The sequence below is a fragment of the Tachypleus tridentatus genome, chromosome 12 (genome assembly GCF_004210375.1).
Source record: "Tachypleus tridentatus isolate NWPU-2018 chromosome 12, ASM421037v1, whole genome shotgun sequence".
In the NCBI taxonomy this organism is placed as follows: Eukaryota; Metazoa; Arthropoda; class Merostomata; order Xiphosura; family Limulidae; genus Tachypleus; species Tachypleus tridentatus.
Window position 1 is genome coordinate 58,975,129 of NC_134836.1, and position 22,772 is coordinate 58,997,900.

Consider the following 22,772-nt stretch of genomic DNA (forward strand, 5'->3'; position numbering starts at 1 on the left):
TTGTTCTTTTAATTTCGCGCAAAACTACACAAGGGATAACTGCGCTAGCCGTCCCTAATTTAGCAGTGTAAGACTAGAGGGGCTAGTCATCACCACCCACCGCCAGCTCTTTGGTTACTCTTTTACTAACGAATAGTAGGATTGACCGTCACATTATAACGCTCCCACTTGAAAGGGTGAGCATGTTTGGTGCGATGGGGATTCAAACCCGCGACCTTCAGGTTAGGAGTTGAACGCGTCAACCCTTCTGGCCATGCCGGACCTGACGGTTGTTTGCTAAATAGGTTTATAAGGCAATATAAGAATTGTAATTTATATGGCCTAATTAAAAGGGTAACACGTTCGTGTTGTATTTACTCATTATAATGAGTTCTGATGAAAATAAACTTCTTTAGTGTTTGATTTTCAATATACTGTTAACCCTTTTGATTCCAAACCCTATAAAAGATAATAATAGATAACATTTATTGAAGTTGTACATTTTTCATTGAAAATAACGTAAACTGTAATTGCTTATAGTACCTGAAACATTTGTCTCTATGATTCAATGCCACACTTACAAGAAAACTTAGTACTTCCAAAGTAATATCTCAAACCACAGGTTGATTTTACTACGAAATTAGAAGTGGAAAAGTAGCTTCATGTTAAAGAAGGGGTTTAAGTTTGAAAGAGATGCTATATATTGATAACTTTGGATCAGACAAAACATAAATATATTGTTCTGATGATATTAAAATACTTTTATGTTTTTCGAAACAGTTCAAATACGTGGAATAAAGTTTAATGTAAATGTACGTGTTGGAGTTTCTAAAACATTATATGAATAATTTGGATACTTTAAAGAAAATTCACTGACAAAAAATATTTAAAACTGTTTTATTGTGATATTTGCTAATCACGTGATTAGCATGTTCAGATGTTAAACAGTGACGAGCATGTGCGAGAAGGTTTTGGATAAATTGAGTGGAAACAGCGATTTATCCTGTTCTATAATCCACGTGCGGTCCTGCGGTTACTGTGCCTGGACTGTCAGTCTGATGGTTTATAATTCTCGGTCAGTTGTTGCATAAAAACCTTCCGAACTCCAAGGTTGTGGATGCATTATAATAGTGTTGTCGTATCTCATTATTTTTTCAGTTAAGAGTAGTTCACAAATAGCTTTGTGCGAAGGTTATAGAACATAAATAAACGAACCATTTGTCTGTGGGTAGGGAATTTGCTTTTAAATGTTAGAAAGTCCTCCGAACTCGGAATATAGATAAAACTGGTCATTGTGTTGCGTCTTTCTTATGTTAGAAACTTTTTTAATGTCTCGCGTTTTTCTGAAAAAAATATTTTATCTCTCATTTAATGAAAAGGAAATTTCAAGAAAGTTTTCATGTGTAGTAAGCATTTTTATACAAGTTTAAAATACCATTAGAATAGAGTGGTCGAATGAGTTTACAAACAAACACTCACGCCATAGTGAAAAAAAAAAGTATACTTTGATAATATACTACAGCGACATTTTGCTACACGATAGACGTTTGATTTCAAAGTAGCTAGTTGAAGTTTTCACATTCTTATTACACATTTTATGTTCAGTTGACAATGGGATCACAAAATGATTACTTTTAACACTCCTACGAAAAGACGTTTCTAGTCCTGATTTCTCCAAGCCCGTTCCCCTGGCTGTGGTTTCGCTAGATAGTAGATAGGGACAGTGGGAATCTCGTTAATCCATTCATTAATGGATTTAAATGGCAATTTCATTTAAGTACAAAATTATTAGCCTAATATTAATAACCTTTCAAGTTGCTCTGGGGCCTATTAGGCCCCACTTTTCGTAGGAGTGTTAAAATGATAAAAACCAATATCCCTTCATAAGTCTGAATTTGGTTTTTGTGTTTTAAATCTCTGTAGCTTATAATAATGTTTCTTCATTAAATAATGTCGAACATTGATATGCTTAAATAATTACATGTTTAGTGTCCAAGCATTTATGTTTGTTGTACATAAATTCTGTGTTTAGAATATGATTTTATTTTCTGTACTTGTCCCCACCCCTCGTGGGCCATGGATTCAAATTCCCGTCACACCAAACATGCTCGCCTTTTCAGCCGTGGAAACGTTATAATGTCACGGTTAACCTGACTATTTGTTGGTTAACGAGTAGCCCAAGTGTTGGCGGTGGGTGATGATGACTAGCTGCCTTTTCTCTAGTCTTACACTGCTAAATTAGGGACTGCTAGCGGAGATAGCTCTCGTGTAGATTTCTATGTGTGTTTTCTTATAGCAAAGCCAAATCGGGCTATCTGCTGTATCCACCGAGGGGAATGAAATCTCCGATTTTAGAGTTGTAAATCCGAATAGTTACCTCTATTCCAGCGGGGAACACCTTAAAAGAAATAATCGAATATAAGGTCAGTGGTATGAGGGTTTGAGACATTTTGATCACCCAGAACATCAAGAAAAAGTAAATTATTTCTCAATTTTGGAACTTTGAAACGTAACATGCAACGCGATTGTACACCTGACAGTTCTTCACTGGCTCAGCAGAAATTCTGAAAGCTCCAACTTTAGAAATTTGATTTCAGTACCTGTAGTGGTCACAGCAGAGATAGCTTATTGTGTATCTTTTCGCTTAAAAATATAAAAGCAAATACATCATGCACCGAATATATAATTGATGAACTTAATGACAAGCTAGTTCTATGGAGCAACACATTTTAAACTTTCACAGATGTGCCATTGACCTCAGAATATCAGCATATTTTAAGCTGTTGAAGGAAACTGGTAGTACACTTTAACCACATGTTTACCAACAGTCAATGTGAAGTATGGACGGTAAGCAGCATCTTTTAATGTTGTTAATGTTTTTTAATTAAGTACAAAGCTATACAAGGGGCTATCTGTGCTTTGCTCACAACGGGTATCGAAACCCGGATTTTAGCGTTGTAAGTCCGCAGACATACCGCTGAGCCACTTGGGGGCGTTTTAATGTCAAAGGTGGTAAATTCCTTTCAAAAATCAACCATTTCCTGTTTACTATTCTATTAATTTTTAATATGTTCAGTTTGGTATTTTGGTGTTCTTACGATTTCTCAACTCTTTTTAATAAGCAATGTACAGCCATTGTAAAATTACTTATGATGAAATAAACAATAGTTCTACTTTGTCCTACGTTCCATTTTACAATATCACCATATGTGTGTGTGTTTCTCTCTACAACAATAAGACACTACTGATTCTGGTTTAATAATCATATCTTGAGTTTATTTATGACCTAATATAATAATTAGCTATCAATGAAATAGGTAACTATGACCTAATATAATAGATAGCTATCAATGAAATAGGTGACTATGACCTAATATAATAGATAGCTATCAATGAAATAGGTAACTATGACCTTATATAATATATAGCTATCAATGAAATAGATAACTATGACCTAATATAATAGATAGCTATCAAAGAAATTGATAACTATGACCTAATATGATAGATAGCTATCAATGAAATAGATAACTATGAGGATATAAAATAATTATTAGTTATTTACAAAGGCTAATGTAATGTTTACTTCGTCAATAATGTTATCCAAACATGTGTTAGGGATGATTATTCCAACTGTGACTATTATTAATTAATGAGATTTTAGATATAACAAAATATAGATATGTTACATATAAATATAAAAAGACAACAAAAGGCCAGCTGTAGAATTTTTAACATTTCCTGTCACTAATAAATTAGGCCGATTTATTAGAATTCCACCGTTCTCTGTAGTATCTTGATTATGTTCATCTTACGTAATCCATCAGGATAAATGTTAGCACAATGCTTGGTGTCTTTGAAAACCTTCAAAACCAGACTTACAAATAACTGTAGTTAGTTGTTTTTCATATAAAGTAAAACTACTGCAGTTCTTGTTGTATCTTTATATTATTTATTGTAACCTCACTCAGACCGACAAATTCATGAAAATTCTAACGTTATTTTTATTGGTTCTCATGTTCATTTGACCTTTACTTCTATTGAATTTCGATCTTTCAGGCTGGAAGTGACACATGTTGGCAAACTTTACAAAGTTGCATCACTCTGTTTTTGTTACACTTTAAACTAGCTCCAAGTATTCTTCAATCAAAAGGTGTGAAAAAACACGTTCATTTCAAGACATTTCCCACATCTTCAGAAAAACGAACAACATCGTAAATAATTATAGTTACAAATTTAACTACAAAATAATGTTTTACACATCGTTTAGTTACATGTAATTTTTTTTCATTAGTTTCTTGTTGACTGCAAATAGTTCCAAGTTTCAAATAACGCCTATTGTATGTTACTACGTACATGTTACTTGAATGTCAAATAAATGTCTGAATGTGACGCGAAACGTGAGATAATATAATGTTCGAACTCAAGACGTTAGTTTTTTTTTATTTTCCTTTAGTGACAAGTGTGACTTCCAGGAATTTTTAATTCGTACATTCAACGTCGAAGGAAGTTATAGAAAAACCCGAAGGTGTTGTTTATAGCTGCCACGTGTTTGGAAAAATGAGACAACGAAGTGTTCAGTATTGAATTTATATTTTCATTATGTTGTTCGAGATAGCGAAATGGATTGGGTTTGTTTTGAACTATGAGCAAAGCTACTCGAGGACTATCTGCATTAGCCGTCCCTAATTTAGCAGTGGAAGACTAGAGGGAAGGCAGCTAGTCATCATCCACTACAAAGTCTTGGGCTACTCTTTTACCAACGAATAGTGGAATTGATTGTCATATTATAACAACCACACGGCTGAACGGGCGAGCAATTTGGTGTGACGGGGATTCAAACCCGCGACTCTCAGATTAGGAATCAAGTGCTTTAATCACCTGTCCATGCCGGGCCGAGCCGTTTGTAATAGGAATTTCACAAAACTTTAACACAACATGTTGTAAAAAACCAGTAACAAAAGTCAAGGCTCCCTATCTTAAGGCTGCTGTAATATTAATAATGATAATAATGTTAATTTTCCGATTGTTAGACAAATTAATTGTTTTTTCTACTTTCATATTATAATTATAATTCATATTATTCTTGTCTTGGTGGTTATCTAATGTGCATTAATTGGAAAATAACTTGTGCAATAATAGCACATTAATTGCACACTCACGTGTGCACGATTTGCTGCTACTTATTCAGTGATTTTTAACAGTATATAATTACCATAGTAGATTTATCATCCCTTGTGAGTGACGATTTATACCACTGATTGCTATACTTCGCTTTTTAACTGCGTGTTTACACGAAACCACTGACACAAAACAACCTAACTGAGGAAATAATGGTTGTGTGGAAAAAAGTAAATGCAGTAGAAAATTGTTGGAAAACATGTAACTTTTATACACGTCTCCAGCTTAAAACTTGTTCTCCATAAACGGACATAAAACTTGAGAAACAAGAATAGTAGAAACTGAAATAACAATTGTAGAAACTGAAACAAGAATAGTAGAAACTGAAAAAAGAATAGTAGAAACTGAAACAAGAAGAGTAGAAACTGAAACAAGAATAGTAGAAACTGAAAAAAGAATAGTAGAAACTGAAACAAGAAGAGTAGAAACTGAAAAAAGAATAGTAGAAACTGAAACAAGAATACTAGAAACTGAAACAAGAATAGTAGAAACTGCTATTTCATAAAGGGAAATAAAGATCTTCAAAAACATGTAGAATGAAGTGGAATCAAATTGCTAGTCATATTTTGTAAGCCTAAGAAATACTGAGTCTAAAAACACTGAACAAACTAGGCTGGAAATAATGTATACACTAGATGGAAAACATGTAGTCAACACCACCCACCGCTATTCTTAAACTAACCTTGACCAACAAATAGTGGAATTCGCCATCATATTATAATATTTCCAGAATAAAAGAGAAAGAATGTTCAGTAACAGATATGAGCCCATAATCCGTTGATTGATTGTCGAGTGCCCTAACCGCCCGGCCATGCAAGGTTCCTAAGATCGTGGAAAGTTCTACTCACCCTCTGTTATACTGATATTACATTGTTCAGTCAACATTGAATCTATTCTATTATTTCATTATTGAAATTTTCGTTACACTATTTATTATAATTTTGTGATATTTGTAATTTTATTATTTGTAATTTTGGTATCAAATGTTTTGTATTGTTGTTTTTGTATTGTTGTTTTTGTATTGTTGTTTTTTGTATTGTTTTTTGTATTGTTGTTTTTTGTATTGTTGTTTTTTGTATTGTTTTTTGTATTGTTGTTTTTTGTATTGTTGTTTTTGTATTGTTTTTTGCAATGTAGTTTTTGTATTGTTGTTTTTTTATTGTTGTTTTTGTATTGTTTTTGTATTGTTGTTTTTTGTATTGTTTTTGCAATGTTGTTTTTGTATTGTTGTTTTTTGTATTGTTGTTTTTTGTATTGTTTTTGCAATGTTGTTTTTGTATTGTTGTTTTTTGTATTGTTTTTGCATTGTTGTTTTTGTATTGTTTTTTGTATTGTTGTTTTTGTATTGTTATTTTTTGTATTGTTTTTTTTGTATTGTTGCTTTTTGTATTGTTTTTGCATTGTTGTTTTTGTATTGTTGTTTTTTGTATTGTTTTTTGCATTGTTGTTTTATTCGATTTATTTCAAACTGAGTTACTAAGTTGATCGAACCTTTTCATATCTTTGAGGCCTAAGTCTGAAAATAACAGCGAGGATACCCACCTGATTGAACAATACATTATAACCTGTATACGTAAGACTTAAGAAAAGTGTATTCAACATGTTATATTTTTTATTATGCTGATTCTCAGCTTTACTCTAAGTAAATATTTTTCTGTTATCGAGAGTTAAATTTAATTCAAAGAAGGTTTTTCTTTGAAAGATCAACTGTATAGCCAAACACAACCTTTTGTTTGACACAGACCAGAAGAAATATAGTACTGCATATTGTCTTTCAACGTCACTTAATAATGATGTCATTACGCACACCGTGTTAACAGAACGTTCCTAAACCTTCAAAGTTCCTTCAACACACTTTTGTGGATTTGTTAGTTATTTATACTCTGCGGTTCAGTCATTAACATGTCTTAGTCCAATAAACATAAAAATGACCTAAGCAACATAATTTGGGAAACTTTGAAATATACAAATAATGTAATATTATTATGTCGCCTTTGAAGTTTACTTTTCATTTTTGCAAACTATATAATATTTATATTGTTCCTGTTGGATTTGTTATTGTAAACCCTGGAATAAAAATATATAACGAAAAATATCAAAATCTAAAGACAAACCAAATGTCAGTATATAACAAGACAACAAGAGAAATATAAAACCTTAACAACAAATGAAGTGAAACAGATCTAACAAATATATCACCAACAAAAATTAACAGATCGATTCGTAATACACGTGTTTTAGCGTGTCTTAGACAAACTGTCTGTGGTAATAATAGTAATTTGATTACATCCGCGTGGCATTATATTAAGTGTAAAAGTAGGTTCATTTTACTCCTGTAGGAGGAAACGATTTTAAAAAAATACCGATAATATTTTAAAGGTCACCATTATAAGAAGTCTAACGCACGATACCTTGTGTTATTAATTGATGATTCCAAGCAGTACATGATCTAATGATGTCAATATTAACATGAACACATGTATATTTAAACTTCATGGCCTTGAACTGTGTATTGAAATATATCAATGAAATATAAACTACACGTTATTATTTGTAATTGATTAACAAAGGAAAATGTGGAACCAATCATAAGGCTTGTTTATGTTTTCGGAATTTCGCGCAAAACTATACAAGGGAAACCCGGTATCAAGCTGAATACGTCCTCAGACAAGCCACTGTGACACTGGGAGGCAAGATATAAATTCATGTAACAATTAAATTTGTCGTAATTGGTTTTGGTTTTCACTGAGATCGTGGTTTAGAATGGCATGAGTTAGAATATGTTCGTGCAACCCATATTTATTTCGTTATTTAATACGTGGACATGTACATGAATCAGTACACCTTATGAAACCAGTAGTTGTTTAGTTATATAATACATGAATATATGCATGAACTAGCACACCTTACGAAGCCTATTAGTTGTTCAGTTATTTTATACATAGATTGTTTGTTTGTTTTTGAATTTCGTGCAAAGCTACTCAAGAGCTATCTGCGCTAGCCGTCACTAATTTAGCAGTGTAAGACTAGAGGGAAGGCAGGTAGTCATCACCACCCACCGCCAATGCTTAGGTTGCTATTTTACCAACGAATAATGGGAATGACTGTAACATTATAATGCCCCCACGGCTGAAAGTGCGAGCAGGTTTGGTGTGACGGGGAATCGAACCCGTGATCCTTACATTACGAGTCACGAGCTTTAACCACCTAGCCATGCTTGTCCGAAGTGGCCAATAAATACAGTTATTTGTACAATCAGATTTACTAAAACAATAGGTCTTTAGACATAGATTACTAACAGATATTATGATACAAATTAAGATATCATGTTCGCCAGTAAGTCCTAAAACTTCTTAAGATAGACGCTCAATACCACTTGAGAAACTTATGAAATGGGTGTTACTTGTAAGCCTTAATCCTAGGTGACAGTACATGCATGTATATAAATAATATGCTTCCATTTGTCCGTCTGGAACCTTTCTCTCAAATCTCTCGATCAAACACTACAAATCTCATATTGTTTGAAAAGTCTCTGCTCTAGCAATCTAGATTGTGTATTGATTTTGTGTGTCAGAGTTACATTATTCGTTACTTTAGTAAATCTCTTCAGTACGGTATACCATAGCACGACATTGTTGTCTTCACGTTACGCCTGGCTGGTATTTCAACTTTAGTTGTTTTTTTTTTTTATTTGCAAAATCTCTCGCACAAATAACACTTAACCTCGTTTAATTTCCTGAAACAGTTCGACTTATATAAGTCTAAAATACGCATGCGCAGTTCGTTCGAAATCATATGCTTATTATTTTGTGAACACTGATTTAGACGTTTCTGCATATTTAGCTACATTTGCCTTCATTAGAACTTTACGTTTACTTTAATTTAGCTTCGGTTTGTTTCTTAAACTTCTATGTACACCTTTAAGCTTGTTTGTTTTTCTAAAGGTTTTTTTATTCTACAGTTTTATGAATGTTTTATTTCAAGTTGCAAATTCATGTCACACAGGAAACTCTCATAACAGTTTCTTACTATTAAACAATATTATAAACATTATTACTTTTTTATTGTTTACGTATAGTTTCATTAACTAAAGTTACGTCTAGGTGAGTTAGGCTGTCTAACCGTATAAAGTGTTTTCAAATAGAACAGGATTTATTGCTCTGAAACGCAACACTTGAAAGAAAGCGTTGCTTAAAGGGATAAAAATACCGCAAATATTTTGCGTGTCGCAGTTAGTCTATAGACAGATTTTTTTCTTATGGTTAGGTATAACCACAAAAATCTAAGTAAAGTTAATCTATTTATTTCCGCAGATGTAAAGATATACAACACGATAATATGCGAATTTTTAAACAAAAAAGTTCTGCATGAAACACATTAAATTAATTTGAGTGAATCAAAATGTTTTGTTTGATTTGATACACGAAGATTTTATGACAATAATAGGAAAAACAATGAACAAATATCGGATTATTAAAATGCACAATATTAGATTCCTGTTGTATAGAATCAATCTCTAACATACGAATCAATAGTTTCTAACTTTGTATTGTCCGTTGTTATTTAGCGACAAGTATCCGAAATGTATACAATCTGAGCCATTTCAGGTAATGTTAATCTAATGAACATACATTTATATTAAGTAACAATGCTCATTAACTAATAAGAAATGCGATAAACCGTAATTAAATGCGTTCTGTTTTGTATGAACTCCAATGAATGAAGTTCATGTCTTATGGAAATGCTTCTCTTATTTCGCATAATATTACGGCACCAATTCTTTTGGCATCATGATTCCGTGTGTTATTTTATTATTAAGAAAATCCTGTTGTATTTTAATCAAATTTAGCTAGGCTTATCTCGACTATATATTTTTATAACCAACAGCAAGCAGTATTAACTACCTTTCTTTGAAGTTACGGATATAATTAAAAAAAATTCTTATCCTTACTGCGTGTAGTTGTTTTAAAGAAAATCTACCTCAATTTCTCTTTTGACAATAATATTTTTAAGTAAAACCCACGATTTGAGAGATTGAAAAGATCTCCCAGTTAAAATCTACCACGTAAATGGATTAAGATTTTTCTTAACACCGCCCTGCATGCCATTAAGACACTAAATGGTATTTACAACAAAACGAAATTATATCGTAAGCAAGAAAGTCGTTCCTACTAGAGCCACGTAAAACCGAACTTTTCTTATCAGGTTCAACATATATCAAAACAGCTGGAAGAAATCACGACAACTAAAGTTACGAATCTACAGAATATTCCAACAAATAATAATGAATATGATACAAAATATTTAGATGATGTAAAACCAGGACTGTCAAATATGTAAGGTTGATTAAAACGCTTTAAAGCCGTACAATATAATGTTCTTTTTTTCTTATAATGTTGGTCTCTAACATTTTCAATTATAATAAAAAAAGTATACGTAGACTGGTAGCAAATGCTTTAAACCTAGTTTATTAATGAGAATAATTTTAATATATACGGCCACTCATTGTGAGATTTATCTATTTCATTGTGTTTTATTTAATAACAGAAAATTAGTTTGGCTTGTTGTGAATTTCGCGCAAAGTTAGTCAAGGTTATCTGTGCTAGCCGTCCCTAATTTCGAAGTGTAAGACTAGAGGGAAGGCAGCTAGTCATCACCGCCCACCATCAACTTTTGGGCTGCTCTTTTGCCAACAAATAGTGGGATTGACCGTTACATAATAAAGCCCCAACGGCTGAAAGGACGAGCATGTTTAGTGTGACGGGGATATAACACGAGATGAACGATATAGGCATGCACAAACAAATAACAATCGTGCAAAGTTAACCTGTTCTTTTAAGATTTTGAACTTAATAATTCATCGATTATCTACAAGAAGCGTGTGTTATTCTAACTTGTTTACATATGTTTACTATAACAATCCAAACATTTAGTATTTTGTATTTCCAAAGGATGTAAATTTATTGTGTATCAGTTTATATTTTCTTTCTTCAATTCTTCTATAAGACAGGGTCAATGAAGATAATGAACTTTACTCTATGATAAACTATCTGTACATGACAATTCCTCTTTAATTTATGACTTCAGAGAGCAACTGAAGAGTCAAATTGTGTAAAACCTGATTTCGGTTTTCTGGTACCAAAGACGATCGTTTACAAGTAGTTCGAATGTATATGATCGGTTTTTTTTTTTTTCTGGAGACGATATATAGTTGTTGGCTGTAACTTTCACTCGTAGCGAAGTTGTTTCACAACCAAGACTGAATGATGAGATGTCATTTTATTGACCTACAAATCTGTCTTCCAAGGAAAGTAGATGGAATTGTTTTTTGTTCTTTTTTGCCAAAGTGCTACAGTAGCAATCAGTAAAATGTCATATAAACTGAGGATTAGGATATTTACAAGAACAGAAATCATTTTACAAAAACTAAAGCTGTGCACTTTTTGACTTATTTATATTATTCTATAAAGAGTCGTGAGTTGGAAACAAAATAACAATACCACGTGTTAATTGTTTAAATTATTTTATAAAGCGTCGTCACTTGGAAACAAGATAACAACGTCATGTATTAATTGTTTATGTTATTTTATAAAGTCGTAACTTGGAAACAAAATAACAACGCCACGTGTTAATTGTTTATATTATTTTATAAAGCGTCGTCACATGGAAACAAGATAACAACGTCACGTGTTAATTGTTTATATTATTTTATAAAGAGTCGTCACTTGTAAACAAGATAACCACGTCATGTATTAATTGTTTATTTATTTTATAAAGTAGTCACTTGAAAACAAGATAATAATGTCATGTGTTAATTGTTGATGTTATTTTATAAAGTCGTAACTTGGAAACAAAATAACAACGTTACGTGTTAATTGTTTATATTATTTTATAAAGCGTCGTCATTTGGAAACAAAATAACAACGTCACGTGTTAATTGTTTATGTTATTTTATAAAGTCGTAACTTGGAAACAAAATAACAACGTCACGTGTTAATTGTTTATATTATTTTATAAAGCGTCGTCACTTGGAAACAAGATAACAACGTCACGTGTTAATTGTTTATGTTATTTTATAAAGTCGTCACTTGGAAACAAGATAACAACGTCATGTATTAATTGTTTATATTATTTTATAAAGTCGTCACTTGGAAACAAGATAACAACGTCATGTGTTAATTGTTTATATTATTTTATAAAGTCGTCACTTGGAAACAAGATAATAACGTCATGTGTTAATTGTTTATATTGTTCTACAATGAATGCTTGTAAGTATTAGTCTGTAAACATTGTATTTAAATAAATGGTGGTAACGTTAAGAAAATGTAATGCAGAAAAAGTGAAAGGTTTTATTTTGTAAAAAGAAAATTCTGTAAAAATGTAAACTCTTCTTATCTGAAGTTTTATCTAGAAATTTATTACAATTTCTTATGGCTTATTTAGTTATAGAGTGCATAGAAATATGCATTTCTACAAAGAAAGTATTCAAATATCTATAAAGTTCTAAAACCACACTTGAAAAAACAATATCTGTTTATTAAAGTTATATTTCGTTTAACAAATTCCACATATTGTTCCACACATCACGCTTGTCTCGGCCTGGCCAGGTGGGTTAAGGCGTTCGACTCGGAGTATGAGGGTCGCGAGTTCGAATCCCCGTTACAACAAACATGCTCGCCCTTTCAGCCGTGGGGGCGTTATAATGTGACGGTCAGTCCCACTATTCTTTGGTAAAAGAGTAGCCCAAGAGTTGGCGGTGGGTGGTGATGACTAGTTGCCTTCCCTCTAGTCTTGCACTGCTAATTACGGACGGTTAGCCCAATACCTTTACGCGAAATTCAAAGTGAAAAACAATTATCACGATTATTAGAAACATGTATAGTTTTACAGAATTTAATAGTGACTGTATAAAAATCAACAGTTTAGTTTATTATAAATAATATAGGAATATTTTAATCAATTGACCTAAAAGAATTCATAGTGTCTTCTTAACAGTTGGAATTTATTGAAGATGTTGGAAACAACAGACACGAACACAAAGTGTCACTGAAATGGTAATATCACATATATGTTTATCTTTTTGATTGATTCTTTATATTTCTGTCCAGTTAGTATGAAGTGGACATTGAAACATTCAGTAAAATAAATAAATGTGGTAAATTGCATCACAAAATATTTTATGTAAGACACATAACAGAGATTAAAGAATGTGCATTTAAGTTTAAGACAAACATTATTTATTTCATAGGTGATTAACTCCATTTTGCTTGGTTTGTTCAAATTTGTTTTTAACTTCATTGTGCTTGGTTTGTTCAAATTTGTTATTCACTCCATTGTGCTTGGTTTGTTCAAATTTGTTATTCACTTCATTGTGCTTGGTTTGTTCAAATTTGTTATTAACTCCATTGTGCTTGGTTTGTTCAAATTTGTTATTCACTTCATTGTGCTTGGTTTGTTCCAATTTGTTATTCACTTCATTGTGCTTGGTTTGTTCAAATTTGTTATTAACTCCATTGTGCTTGGTTTGTTCCACCTTGTTATTAACTCCATTGTGCTTGGTTTGTTACAATTTGTACAGGTGTGACTTCGGAATTCTTTTACGGCGGATGTCTTAAAGCATAGAGAAATATATATAATTGTGTAGAATATTATTTCTAATTATGCCCTTCGCTAGTACAGTGGTAAGTCTACGGATTTACAATGCTAAAATCAGGGGTTCGATTCCCCTCGGTGTGCTCAGCAGCTAGCCTGATGTGGCTTTCTGTAAGAAAACACATATTTTCAGTTATAGTATTCTATTGAAAATATAATGGGCTCATAATACGAATTAATATTATTTTAAGGTATTAGTTACAAAGCGTGTGCTACAGTACACGTTGAAAATACGCATTGTTCCATTCACGAAACAGTCAAGTAACGTGTGTTATTCTTTTCTGTGAAAGCTACAATATACAAAATATAACATTTATATTTTTCCCATATCATACATTTAACAAATATCCCACTTGCCTGATTCAAAACTTCAGTCCGCCCTTGTTACCATAATTATTTCTAGAAAGATTTTCCTAACTTTAAAACCCTAAGTAAATTTATTCAACTCAGTGACATTTTAAACATTTTTGCAACTTTACCAAATCAATAAACCATCAACTGGTGTTCTAGTTATGGTGAAAGATTGTTAAAACTTTCACACTGACGTACATCAGTAAACGACATAAGAACAGAGTAACCCCGAGATGTGAGGACGACACACTGAAGAATCACGTTTTCCTAGTTTCCACTTCTTGTCTTCTTTTTCCAAGTTCTTAACTTGTTTAGGGTTTGTAACAGTCATAAAAGATTTTTAGCTGTGTGTATAAATTAAAAATGGATTCGAGAGTAAGTGTTTTACAATTTAACTTCGTGGCCTAGAAATACGTTAGTAATAATTGTTTATTACTTCTTAGCTAGTTATCACCATTAGATTCCATCAAGGAACATAGGGCCGCAATCGCTTGCGGATTCTTCAACAGGTATTTAAGTGAGTAGGTTGTTAGCCCACTGCACCGAGCCGTTCCTAATTTAGTAGTGTAAGACCAGAAGGAAGGCAGCTTTGTTTGTTTGTTTGTTTTGGAGTTTCGCACAAAGCTACTCGAGGGCTATCTGTGCTAGCCGTCCCTAATTTAGCAGTGTAAGACTAGAGGGAAGGCAGCTAGTTGTCACCACCCACCGCAAAATCTTGGGCTACTCTTTTACCAAAGAATAGTGGGACTGACCGTCACATTATAACGCCCCACGGCTGAAAGGGCGAGCATGTTTGGCGCGACGCGGACGCGAACCCGCGACCCTCGGATTACGAGTCGCACGCCTTATTCGCTTGACCATGCCAGGCCCATTACTTCTTAGTGGTTTCTACTAATTGCAGATCAGCTCAATTAGTCGTATAGAAAAGTTTTCTTAATTATAACGTACAAATTTGATTTTCAAAACTTTTTTAAGTAAAAAACGTTATAGACAATATAGTAATCTTACAAATTCCTGGTATCACATAGTGATTGAGGCACTCGACTCCCAACCTGATAGTCCCGGGTTCGAATCTCCATCACCAATCATGTTTTTGTTTCAGCCGTGGATATTTTATAAATGACGACTAGTTTCAATATTTGTTGGTTACAAATAGCCCAAGACCTCATAGCTTATGGTGTTCAGTGTTGACTAGCTGCCTTTCTTCTAACGCTGATTTGTGTTGCGAGAAATTGAAATACAGAAAACAATTCCTTATAGCAAAGCTCAAACATAGAAAAATATTACATTTTCATTTGGTTATTTATCATTTATGAGATTACTGTTTTTTTTTTCAAATCAAGTCCCTCTTTGGAAAGAAAATTCTGTGTGCCTACGTTTTTTGTTATCATGCTTTATCTGTTCACATCAGCCAGTTTGAAGTTTGCCAAGAACAAACTTTTAACAAAAACCTTGGCATCTTCTTTACAGGTTTTGGAAAGTGGAAAGCTTTTTTTTGCCATGAGTACAAAGTCTTTAAAATATTGTTAAATTATTAAAATTTACAACCATAACTGTTCAATAAACATCCCAGGTTTGATCTTGAAAGAAAAAAAAACTGGTTTTAAAAGTAACTTTCCAGTGATTAAATCTATGTAAACATAAAAGTATTGTTTGTTGTAGGTCGATACAACTACTTCGCAGGGTGTGGATGGATCTTCATTAAATTTATATGGAAGTTCGTTAGGTCCATGGGGAGTTATATACAAACGTTTCAGTTTTGCATTCTGTGGTTTTTACCATTACTTCTTCCCCAGTAAATAAATATTCACAAATTTGGTGTAGACGTTCAGTTCGCCCACGAAGAAATGGAAGGTTTTGCATTTTGCTGTTTCTTATGGATACGTTCGTATTTTTTACCACTGCCTTACCTCCTTTGAATGAGCCTTATGTTTAACAGTTTTTATAAGCCTTTTTTTTACAATTATATATAAGGGAAGCATTTTTTTATGTCCCGAGATAACTTTTCATGAAGCATGAATATAGAGATATTTCGTCCAGATAATGGGTACTCCAGCTGTTAAGTAATACTGTACAAATACTTGTACCAGACACGACAGACTACAATGAAATGTATGGAAGTATTCATACTTATCTGTAAATACTTGGATATTGCTTTGGTTATCTGTCGTACTCAGATTTAATATTTAGAACTACTGAATTTTAATAACTTCGGGCCAGGAATGGCCAAGCGCGTAAGGCGTGCGACTCGTAATCTGAGGGTCACGGGTTCGCATCCCCGTCGCGCTAAACATGCTCGCCCTCCCAGCCGTGGGGGCGTATAATGTGACGGTCAATCCCACTATTCGTTGGTAAAAGAGTAGCCCAAGAGTTGGCGGTGGGTGGTGACGACTAACTGCCTTCCCTCTAGTCTTACACTGCTAAATTAGGGACGGCTAGCACAGATAGCCCTCGAGTAGCTTTGTGCGACATTCAAAAACAAACAAACAGATTTGGTATCGTTACTAGAAGTGGTTAGTATATTTAATATGTTTATTTTACTAATTGCACTAACAAAACTCATTACAAATATTATGCTAGTTTTATAACTAATCTATTTCACCGTTATGGCTTCTACATAAATTGAGAACACGACGAATTATATGATCCACACATAAACTGTTCTTTTCCGTAGCTCTCTTTGACAATGTAGGTAAGAATAGTTAATATATGTATTGTTGTTACTTTTGATTCATTATTGTACTTTTGCTATTGAGGTACTTTTGCATTGTTAGCCTACTATGTAGATTTAGAACTAACGTAAATCCCCAAAGCTAGATGAACCTCGTATGTTATTATTGATAGTGCAGCCTAAAATACCGTAAAAAGCGAAGTAAACCTAATGATCAAATAATACATTATTATACTTATAAACGGGAAAGGGACAGCTATCCTTGTAATTAGTTTGGTTTTGTAAGTCAAACCGTTCTACAATTATACCTTTGCATTTATAATTAGTGACTACTGAATGCACCTAGAAGTTATCGTGACGGATTACGGCGCTGAAGTTCCGTGGTTTTCTCTCTCCACTCTTTGCTGCTCTAGGTGCATTATAAGAGTAGCAGTCAAATGTTACTGTTTGTTGTGAAATATGTACTCTAGGAAGTTAGTGGTGAAGGATGTTAACGGACTTTTCTCTTCTTTCACCGTGTGTGTTATTTTATAGCGAAGTCATATGGGCTACTGGGTGTGTCCTCCAATGGGAATCGAACCGCTGATTTTAGTGTTGTGAATCTAAAGATTTATCGTCGTTCCTATAGGCTACCACTTAAACATTAGGAACGGCGAGTGTAGATAATCTTTGTTTAACTTTGCACGAATTCCAAACAAATAATTAGATATTTGTCAATCTTTAATAGTCCTAGACTTTAGTTATTTAGTCCTAGACTTTATTTATTAAGCAGTTACTTCAGATACTTAACTATTTTTATAGTCTGGACAGGTAAAACTTTTCTTCTTTGACCAACACCACATTTGTTATTAGGCCTACCATATCAGTTAAACAGTCTTATATTTTTGTAACTTGACATTTGAGAGACAGCTGCTAGATCCATTACACCAACTGTGAGAAGTAGGTCCGATACTTGGGTGTAGGAAGTTTTAGACATGTGATATTTATTGTAACTTTAAACATGTTTTATGACCTAAAGTCGTGAAAATTCGATTGTTTTGACAGTTTGATAGTATTCATCCGCTAAAAATCAAATAAAAGTATATCCATAACAAACAGGAATATAAATGATTAAATATTTTATGTTTTTAGTGGCTGACTGCGTACAAAATTACAGTCTACTGGCTTCCGCGTAGGTTGTGGCAATTGTGTGCCTACATTTATTCTCGTATGGTAACACCAGCTAAGGATGTAACGTATACTACAAGCTGTATTAGTTTTCTATACGTTGTAAATTACCTAGCCATTTCAAATCGATCAAATAAAATTTCAAGATGATTTTTGTATACACATTAATGGAAACTTATGGAAACAAGACATTTCACACAAACTATAGCTGACACGTTAACAAACTAAATATAGCTTGTCTGAAGAGATACGTCAAATGACATGTTAACGAACAACTATAGCTAGTCTGACACAGATAGGTCAAGTGACGTGTAAACAAACTAACTATTACTAGACTGACACAGATACGTCAAATGACGTGTTAACTAACTATAGCTAGACTGACACAGATACGACAAATGACGTGTTAACTAACTGTAGCTAGACTGACACAGATACGTCAAATGACGTGTTAACTAACTGTAGCTAGACTGACACAGATACGACAAATAACGTGTTAATAAACTATAAATAAAAAAAATAATTGTTAGTTTTGAAAACATGATTGTTCAAACTATGTTCATAATTCACTCATTTATGAAACATAGTCTCAAATAACAGCTCATTCAGATTTGGTGCAGAGATGGAAAACAGATGAACAGAATTACAATGACTTAGTCTTGTTGTAATTTTATACTAATAAGAGACTTTATGTATTCAAATTTTTCATCATAAAAAGTTATTATTTTTTTGTATAATTACAAAAGTATAGGATAATTTACTTAGTCACGTGGAATCAGTTGTGTCATTGATCTTATTCATAGTTTCAAAGGAAAACTATTATTTGGTGGTTTTATTTCGGGTATGATAATTTCTTCTATGATGCAACACAGCTGATCAAGCTATTTTACTTATCTTTACCCATATTCTATGATGCAACACAGCTGATCAAGCTATTTTACTTATCTTTACCCATATTCTATGATGCAACACAGATGATCAAGCTATTTTACTTATCTTTACCCATATTCTATGATGCAACACAGCTGATCAAGCTATTTTACTTATCTTTACCCATATTCTATGATATAACACAGTTGATCAAGCTATTTTACTTATCTTTACCCATATTCTATGATGCAACACAGCTGATCAAGCTATTTTACTTATCTTTACCCATATTCTATGATGCAACACAGCTGATCAAGCTATTTTACTTATCTTTACCCATATTCTATGATGCAACACAGCTGATCAAGCTATTTTACTTATCTTTACCCATATTCTATGATGCAACACAGTTGATCTTGTATTTTACTTATCTTTACCCATATTCTATGATGCAACACAGTTGATCTTGTATTTTACTTATCTTTACCCATATTCTATGATGCAACACAGTTGATCAAGCTATTTTACTTATCTTTACCCACATTCTATGATGCAACACAGTTGATCAAACTATTTTACTTATCTTTACCCATATTCTATGATGCAACACAGTTGATCAAGCTATTTTACTTATCTTTACCCATATTCTATGATGCAACACAGATGATCAAGCTATTTTACTTATCTTTACCCATATTCTATGATGCAACACAGCTGATCAAGCTATTTTACTTATCTTTACCCATATTCTATGATGCAACACAGTTGATCAAGCTATTTTACTTATCTTTACCCATATTCTATGATGCAACACAGCTGATCAAGCTATTTTACTTATCTTTACCCATATTCTATGATGCAACACAGCTGATCAAGCTATTTTACTTATCTTTACCCATATTCTATGATGCAACACAGTTGATCAAGCTATTTTACTTATCTTTACCCATATTCTATGATGCAACACAGTTGATCAAGCTATTTTACTTATCTTTACCCATATTCTATGATGCAACACAGTTGATCAAGCTATTTTACTTATCTTTTCCCATATTCTATGATGCAACACAGCTGATCAAGCTATCTTACTTATCTTTACCCATATTCTATGATGCAACACAGCTGATCAAGCTATTTTACTTATCTTTACCCATATTCTATGATGCAACACAGCTGATCAAGCTATTTTACTTATCTTTTCCCATATTCTATGATGCAACACAGTTGATCTTGTATTTTACTTATCTTTACCCATATTCTATGATGCAACACAGTTGATCTTGTATTTTACTTATCTTTACCCATATTCTATGATGCAACACAGTTGATCAAGCTATTTTACTTATCTTTACCCATATTCTATGATGCAACACAGTTGATCAAACTATTTTACTTATCTTTACCCATATTCTATGATGCAACACAGTTGATCAAGCTATTTTACTTATCTTTACCCATATTCTATGATGCAACACAGATGATCAAGCTATTTTACTTATCTTTACCCATATTCTATGATGCAACACAGCTGATCAAGCTATTTTACTTATCTTTACCCATATTCTATGATGCAACACAGTTGATCAAGCTATTTTACTTATCTTTACCCATATTCTATGATGCAACACAGCTGATCAAGCTATTTTACTTATCTTTACCCATATTCTATGATGCAACACAGCTGATCAAGCTATTTTACTTATCTTTACCCATATTCTATGATGCAACACAGTTGATCAAGCTATTTTACTTATCTTTACCCATATTCTATGATGCAACACAGTTGATCAAGCTATTTTACTTATCTTTACCCATATTCTATGATGCAACACAGTTGATCAAGCTATTTTACTTATCTTTACCCATATTCTATGATGCAACACAGTTGATCAAGCTATTTTACTTATCTTTACCCATATTCTATGATGCAACACAGTTGATCAAGCTATTTTACTTATCTTTACCCATATTCTATGATGCAACACAGTTGATCAAGCTATTTTACTTATCTTTACCCATATTCTATGATGCAACACAGTTGATCAAGCTATTTTACTTATCTTTACCCATATTCTATGATGCAACACAGTTGATCAAGCTATTTTACTTATCTTTACCCATATTCTATGATGCAACACAGTTGATCAAGCTATTTTACTTATCTTTACCCATATTCTATGATGCAACACAGTTGATCAAGCTATTTTACTTATCTTTACCCATATTCTATGATGCAACACAGTTGATCAAGCTATTTTACTTATCTTTACCCATATTCTATGATGCAACACAGTTGATCAAGCTATTTTACTTATCTTTACCCATATTCTATGATGCAACACAGTTGATCAAGCTATTTTACTTATCTTTACCCATATTCTATGATGCAACACAGTTGATCAAGCTATTTTACTTATCTTTACCCATATTCTATGATGCAACACAGTTGATCAAGCTATTTTACTTATCTTTACCCATATTCTATGATGCAACACAGTTGATCAAGCTATTTTACTTATCTTTACCCATATTCTATGATGCAACACAGTTGATCAAGCTATTTTACTTATCTTTACCCATATTCTATGATGCAACACAGTTGATCAAGCTATTTTACTTATCTTTACCCATATTCTATGATGCAACACAGCTGATCAAGCTATTTTACTTATCTTTACCCATATTCTATGATGCAACACAGCTGATCAAGCTATTTTACTTATCTTTACCCATATTCTATGATGCAACACAGCTGATCAAGCTATTTTACTTATCTTTACCCATATTCTATGATGCAACACAGCTGATCAAGCTATTTTACTTATCTTTACCCATATTCTATGATGCAACACAGCTGATCAAGCTATTTTACTTATCTTTACCCATATTCTATGATGCAACACAGCTGATCAAGCTATTTTACTTATCTTTACCCATATTCTATGATGCAACACAGCTGATCAAGCTATTTTACTTATCTTTACCCATATTCTATGATGCAACACAGCTGATCAAGCTATTTTACTTATCTTTACCCATATTCTATGATGCAACACAGTTGATCAAGCTATTTTACTTATCTTTACCCATATTCTATGATGCAACACAGTTGATCAAGCTATTTTACTTATCTTTACCCATATTCTATGATGCAACACAGTTGATCAAGCTATTTTACTTATCTTTACCCATATTCTATGATGCAACACAGTTGATCAAGCTATTTTACTTATCTTTACCCATATTCTATGATGCAACACAGTTGATCAAGCTATTTTACTTATCTTTACCCATATTCTATGATGCAACACAGTTGATCAAGCTATTTTACTTATCTTTACCCATATTCTATGATGCAACACAGTTGATCAAGCTATTTTACTTATCTTTACCCATATTCTATGATGCAACACAGTTGATCAAGCTATTTTACTTATCTTTACCCATATTCTATGATGCAACACAGTTGATCAAGCTATTTTACTTATCTTTACCCATATTCTATGATGCAACACAGTTGATCAAGCTATTTTACTTATCTTTACCCATATTCTATGATGCAACACAGTTGATCAAGCTATTTTACTTATCTTTACCCATATTCTATGATGCAACACAGTTGATCAAGCTATTTTACTTATCTTTACCCATATTCTATGATGCAACACAGTTGATCAAGCTATTTTACTTATCTTTACCCATATTCTATGATGCAACACAGCTGATCAAGCTATTTTACTTATCTTTACCCATATTCTATGATGCAACACAGTTGATCAAGCTATTTTACTTATCTTTACCCATATTCTATGATGCAACACAGTTGATCAAGCTATTTTACTTATCTTTACCCATATTCTATGATGCAACACAGTTGATCAAGCTATTTTACTTATCTTTA